We start from the raw sequence: 6,797 nt of genomic DNA, 5'->3' as shown, positions 1-6,797 counted from the left end.
AAAGAAGCAACTGCAATTGTTAGATCTCTTGATTTTTGTCATTTATTTATATTGTAATCTCAACTAGGTATAGTACATTAATATGAAATACTTTTGAAGTAAATACTATTTTTTTAAAAGTGGAGCTTATGCAAAAATCACATACTGTTAGATTGGGTGTTGAAATGACTGGTGTGTTATATTTTTTAAAACCTTCATTTCTGGTCAGCATAAATTTCCTTTAATTTCCATTTCCAGTAGGATTTCATTTCGGGTTTAACGTGTACAAAGCTAGTATAAAGTTTTACAATTTGGTAATTCTAGATTCCAAGTCACCTAAGATGAAAATTGAAATGCAAAGTTTAGAGAAGAAAATTAATTTTTCTCTTTTATAATGTCTAAGTCTTTGTCCTCTTCATCATGTTCTGTTTGTTGATCCTTTCTGAGTACCATGTCCTCTCAAGATATAGACTTAGCTGACAGTGATCTTTCAAGAGGCTACTTTGAATTTGGTCTGACCAGGTTTAAACTTGAGGACCAATCTGGTGGATATAGATAATTTTGGAAAAGCTCTAAATCTTCCTCACTAATATTCTGCATGGTTTGGTAAGCAGCAGTGTAGACCTTCAATGCTTTGCCAGGAAATATCATTTCAATAGTGGCAAATTCTGAATATACAGTCTTTAGATCCTTCACTTTCTGCTCTACGTAATTGTCAGTAGTTCCATCCAGGTGATGAGCTGTTTATGTAGCATCCACTGCACCTCTCTGCAATTCGATTTCTGCCTGTGAAATAACACGTAGACCAGATGGGTTTTGCTGACATGTTCTTTCTAACTGAGTTAACTGTTTAGCTTCTCGATCCCTTGCTGTTAATGTTGCATTGAAGTCATCTCCTTTCATTCTTACAGTGGTTCCGTAAGCTTTCAAAGGTTCAACCACCTCAACTTCAAATCCTTTAACCTCTGCTTGTCGAAAATGCTCAAGTTTGACAAACTCCTCAACAAAGATTTTTAGGCCCTGCTTTAAATGTGGGGTTTCTGCAGAGGCATACAATTGATTTCATTCACCAGTAGATGCGCTTTGCCCTACAGTCTGGCAGTTTCTTTGCACATAAACAACGAAGATTTGGCATTCCTCTCTGAAATGCTTCTCCACATTTCTGAGAGCATCTTGCAGTTGTCTGGTTGGAATGGCCTGGTTTTCCAAGCCAGGCCTCCACACCTTGCCTTGTGCCCCACCAGGACCCTGGGCTGGGGCCTTTGACCTGGGTGTGTGCTGAGGGTTGAGTAGCTCTTCCTGGAGCCCTTTTCCTTTATGTTTATTTTTAATTGTTTCTTATTTTGTTGTAACAAAGAATACAACTAATAAAATGTATCATCCTAACACTTTTAAGTGTAGAGTACAGGGGAGTAACTATATGCACTTTGTGGTGCAAAACATTTTCATCTTGCAAAACAAGTTCTAAACCCAGTGAACAACTCCTCTCTCTCCCTCTTCCTCACCTCTAGAAATCACCATTCTACTTTCTGTTTCTAAAAATTTTTTAAACATTTTTAATATTTATTTAATTTTGAGAGAGAGACAGAGATAGAGACAGAGTGTGAGCAGGGGAGGAACAGAGAGTAAGGGAGACACAGAATCTGAAACAGGCTCCAGGCTCTGAGCTGTCAGCAAAGAGTCCTGTGTGGCGCTCAAACTCAGATGATGACCTGAGCTGAAATTGGACACTAAACCAACTGAGCCACCCAGGCACCTGTTTCTAAGAATGTGACTACTTTAGAAACCTCGTGTAAGTATAGTTGTGCAGTATTTGTCTTTTTGTAACTGGCTTATTTTTTTAGTGTTTATATATTTATTTTGAGAGAAAGAGCTTGTGCTGGCAAGAGTAGGGAAAAGGCAGAGAGAGAGGGAATGAGAGAGAGAGAGAGAGAGAGAGAGAGAGAGAGAGAGAGAGAGAGAGAATTCCAAGCAGGTTCCACACTGTCGGGACCGAGCCCAATATAGGGCTCCATCTCACAAACCATGAGATCATGGCTTGCGCTGAAATCAAGAGTTGGATCCTTAACTGACTGAGCCACCCAGGCACCCTGTGACTGGCTTATTTCACTTGGCATAATGCCCTTCAAGTTTCATGTCCTAGCACGGGACAGGATCTCCTCAATAACATTTAGAATGTCATAATTACTTTGCTGTGTTTCTTAAAAAGTTATTTAAGTAATTCTAAATGACTTTCCTTACATTTTAAAGCAAAGAAACTTCTTTGTAAATGATTCCTAAAGAGAACACCCATTATATAAAGCTGATAATAATGAGCATTTACGTAGAACCTTATTATGCACAATTTTATTTAATATTTTTAAAAAACTAATGAGTAAACTGAGTCACTGAAGTGAGTATAATATCATGACACAGCATGCTATGAATCCACTTTTCATCTGAGTTTTACCCCTGCTGTGTGCACAGATAGAGTAGCGGCTCTCAAACATTTACTTGAGTGAAGGTTACATGTATTATAATGACACATTTGATTGTATGGAAAAGAGTAAAATCATTTCCCTCTTAATAGGTTAAATATTTGCAGAAAATGGTATTAGGTATATGTTAAAGGTATATTATGGTCCTTACAAATTAATGAATTAAAAAATATCCCCTGTGCCTAAAACAATAGAAATAGTTGATAAAAATTTGTGGAGAGCTGGTGCTTGGTCATCTGTAGGGAACAAAAGAGACAGATTTCAAACTAATTCTTGTTTCTAGCCACAGTGGATAGCAATATTTATTTATCAAGAATAAGAAACTTATAGGAATGTACAAGCTCTTAAAGAGGATAATAACTTCAGTTTGGGGAATCTTGGGTTTTGGAGATAAATGAGTGTTTCAAAAGGAAATATTTGGCTAACATTGTATGTACGGACTCAAGAGTTTAGGAGAGTTATGGACTTAGTGATATTGATTTGGAAAGTAACAAAATATAAGCAAAAAACTTCCACGATAAGAAGTTAGAGTCCAATTATCTATGGAATGAGCCTAGTTCTTAATCACAGTTAATTTACAATCTAGTCAAGAATAATCAAGAATTGACTATGTATTTCAAAAGAACGAGTGAACCAAACTTTTGCTGGAATCCTTGTAAAGCCTCTGTGAAAACTGACTTGAAAAAAAATTTATCTCATAGGATAAACCAAAAGTAAAATTTAGTCAAGCTTTTCACAACAGTTCCAGTTATGTTTCTAAATTCTTTTATAAGTAAACTAACTTAGTGTCTTCCTACTATGCACAGAATATCTAAAAGATAAGCTTGAAATATTTTATGTAGATATCACTTGCATATTATTTATATCCCTGTATTATGAACACTTATTTTTCATTTCATTTTTATTTTATTTTATTTATTTATTTATTTTTTGCCTTCACAAATTGTGACATACTTGAGGTCAGGGAACAATTTGTGTTTTTAAGGGCTAAATGTCATTGACTTTATTTATCGTAATACTTCTTTTTGAAACCCTAAAAAATTTTAAATTGTGACTGACATCCAAGAAATGATTACTGACTTAGACACTGACCTTAAGATGGAAGTCTATCAGTATGTGTTTGCCAGGTCCACATCACCAACTTAGCGCTGCTGTTGCTGGTCTCCTAAGTAATGAGCAATCACGATTCCTCCCTCTGACCAGTCTCCCTTGTTGTAAAGTCTCTTCCTGATCTGCAAGGACTACAGAGTTTACTCAATCAGATAGAACAGAGATTAGTTGATTATTGTGTATGTGTATGTGCGTGTCTGTGTGCTCTGAATTGAGATTCATTTGGGCCTGGAGAAATGACCTCATTTGATACAACTATCTCTTCACAGACTTGGGTATTTCAATTCCTTTGTCCGTGTTTATTCTAGCCTTTCCATTTTGAAAACAGTCTTCTTAATAGACAATATAAAGCACATTTAAAGACAACTGTTTTTATTTTCTCTATATCATCTTCAGTTGAGATATTATTTGTCCCAACAATAGGCCTACACTTGCTAGCTCTTCTTCTTCTTCTTCTTTTTTTCTATAACATGCTTCACAAAAGGGACTTTTAAAAGGATGTTAGTGTTTCCTGCACTTGTCTGTCATTTTAGGTTCAGATTTTTCTGAATCTGTTCTTAAAGTCTATGTTGTTATTTGGTTTGGGTTATACATCACAACTGCTGTCTTACATACATCTCTTTAAAACTGAGCTGGTCAGAAAATTATCTTTGCAGCTACATGAATTTCTTTAGGTTCTTCACTATCTTTTGTTCTGTTTTACTTTTTTGTTTGCTTGTTTGTCTGAGTAGTAAGATTGAATTAATTAGAAACAATAACAGTAAAGTCCCTATATGCTGAGCCTTACTAAATAACCTAAGCCCCTGCCAACATCTGAATTTAAGCCTGGTATTTGAGCATATTTCACCCAAGTAAAAGTTTAAATGTGCACTTTTTAAAGCACATATCCTTACTTTCTCATTTTGGATGATATACAGCATACTGCTTGTTAGAAAAGGTTATTTATAAGATTTTTAGACACCTGCAATGCAATCTGCTTGAGGATTATTACAATAGCTTGATTTAAATATCAATTTGTCAGTTTGAAGAATTAGATTTCTACAGTATATCAAAATTGACTTCTGGTTCTTAATAAGATGACAAACTAATGTGGGCTGCTGACTCCCTCATTCCAGTGTAACCCTAGAGATGCTGTAGGTAGAAGACTGACAGAATTGAGATACTCATATAAATTTTTTGAAAAAACACTAAAGAAACGGAAGTGTCACAGAGGTAGAAAATGGCAGCCCAGAGTAGCGAAGGGACCATTGTTATCTATGGGAACCTATGAGTAAAGCCATTTCGTTATGCAAATTTTGGACCCTCACATTAACCAAGTCCCTCTTTTTCCACCCTTTCACCACTGAGAGGCAGAACAATAGAACTCTGTCTGGTCTCTGAGGGATAGATTCAGTGGCAGAACACTAATAATATTTTATGAGGATCTTATAACCAAAAAGATGTCACTGAGCCTGCCCTTGACGCTCTCCTGAGCCCATTCTCATGGGATGTACAACCGGAGGAAACATCTACCCTGGAAGTACACATAGGGCTCCAGGCGAGGCAGAATCCCCGAATGGGAAATAAACGGGTATGAAGCATTGGATCGAAGCTTGTGAGAGAAGCTTTCGGAACTGAGCCGTATCACTGTCCCATCTTCCCAAACCAGCAGGGTGTTACCTGGGATCAAATTAATCTGAGAGAAAAACACGAGTCAAAAGGAAATCATCAGGGAAAAGTGGAATTTCAAATACTGGTAAAAGAAAGATCTATTCAATAAAATACAATGACTATGATTATATCCATTAAAAAGAGGAATAGGGGCGCCTGAGTTGCTCAGTCAGTTGAGTCTGACTTCGGCTCCGGTCATGATCTCACGGTTTGTGGGTTTGAGCCCTGCATCGGGCTCTGTACTGACAGCTCAGAGCCTGGAGCCTGCTGTAGACTCTGGGTTTCCCTCTCTCTCCGCCCCTCCCCTTCTCTCTCTCTTCCTCTCTCTTTCTCTCTCTCTCAAAAATAAATAAACGTTAAAAAGGATTTAAAAAAGAGCAATATAATTAAGTATAGTTGGAAATTTTAGCATGTTACCTAGAAAATAATAGATTTGGCAGACAAAAGATAAGCAATGTTATTGAAGATTTGAATAAATAATAACTAGTTAGAATTAATAGCTATATATTTATGCCAATATCATGAGTAAATTTATTCTTATTGTGTACACATAAATTGGATAAAATTAAGCAAATATCAGGTCATACGGGTACCTCCAAAGAGCCTTATTTATAAAGTCCAAAAGAAACAATATCATATTTCATAACCAAATATAAAATACTAGATGTCAATAGGAAAGGATAAATTAAAAACTAACAATTATAAAACTATGTGTCTATAAACATAAAATAAAATACAATTAAATAATTCTTGAGGTAAAGAAGAAAATCAGGAAGTAATTGCTTAAACCTAAAAACTGAGGTTCAAATCAAGCCTGTAAACCAATATCAAGTAATTAACCTTATTTGACCCCTGAGGGGAATTTAATATCGTTGAGAATTTCCTTTTTCTTAAAACACAACCATTTCTTAGGCCTTTGTGACAATAGCATTGTCTATCTTATTGGCCTGTGTCCTCAGGTTCCTTGCAAACTAATCCTTAGTCCTCTCATGAAATGTCCTAATTGCTCAAGATCACCCCAAGAACTTATTTTCTATTTTTTTATTCTCAATTCTTAGACATACTTATCCCTATATTGCTTAATGATCAAATGCTTACAAAATACATCCAAGATACCTCTATTCTCTACCTTTCTTTTGAGTGCCAAACCCCTATGTACTAATTGCCTATTTGGCATCTCTCCTTGGTTATCTAAAGGCAGATGCAACTTAAAGAAGACTCCAAAGAATATCCTTGTGCCCTGTGTCCCTTAACCAGATTCCCTTCCAATGATGCTGTAACAATGTCCAATATATCAATGTTATATAAGTAAAATATTAACATTGATGTGATGCTAGCACCTGGTGTAGTATACGTTCTGTATACTTGATGATATTCTTAACAATTTATTTATATACTTTCATGTCGTCTTTTCATTACCCCATAACCTGGGTTATTAATTGTAATCAGAATTTAAAGACTAAAAATTATTTATAGAGAAATTTTGTAACTTGGTCAAGGTCACATAATTAGGAAGTTGCTGAGATGAGTTATGAACTTAAGTAATCTGACACCCAAGCCCTCGCCACAATCTCTTAGCAC

General features: G+C 35.8%; 1 pseudogene; it reads right to left on the bottom strand.

The window, feature by feature from the left end:
* Positions 1–354: 354 nt before the first annotated feature.
* Positions 355–6,797, bottom strand: part of LOC115290555 — an 82,348-nt pseudogene continuing 75,905 nt past the window's right edge.

This window comes from Suricata suricatta, chromosome 4 (assembly GCF_006229205.1).
Source record: "Suricata suricatta isolate VVHF042 chromosome 4, meerkat_22Aug2017_6uvM2_HiC, whole genome shotgun sequence".
Lineage (NCBI taxonomy): Eukaryota > Metazoa > Chordata > Mammalia > Carnivora > Herpestidae > Suricata > Suricata suricatta.
The sequence above is the reverse complement of the archived record's forward strand: the minus strand, read 5'-3'. Positions and strand labels throughout refer to the sequence as shown.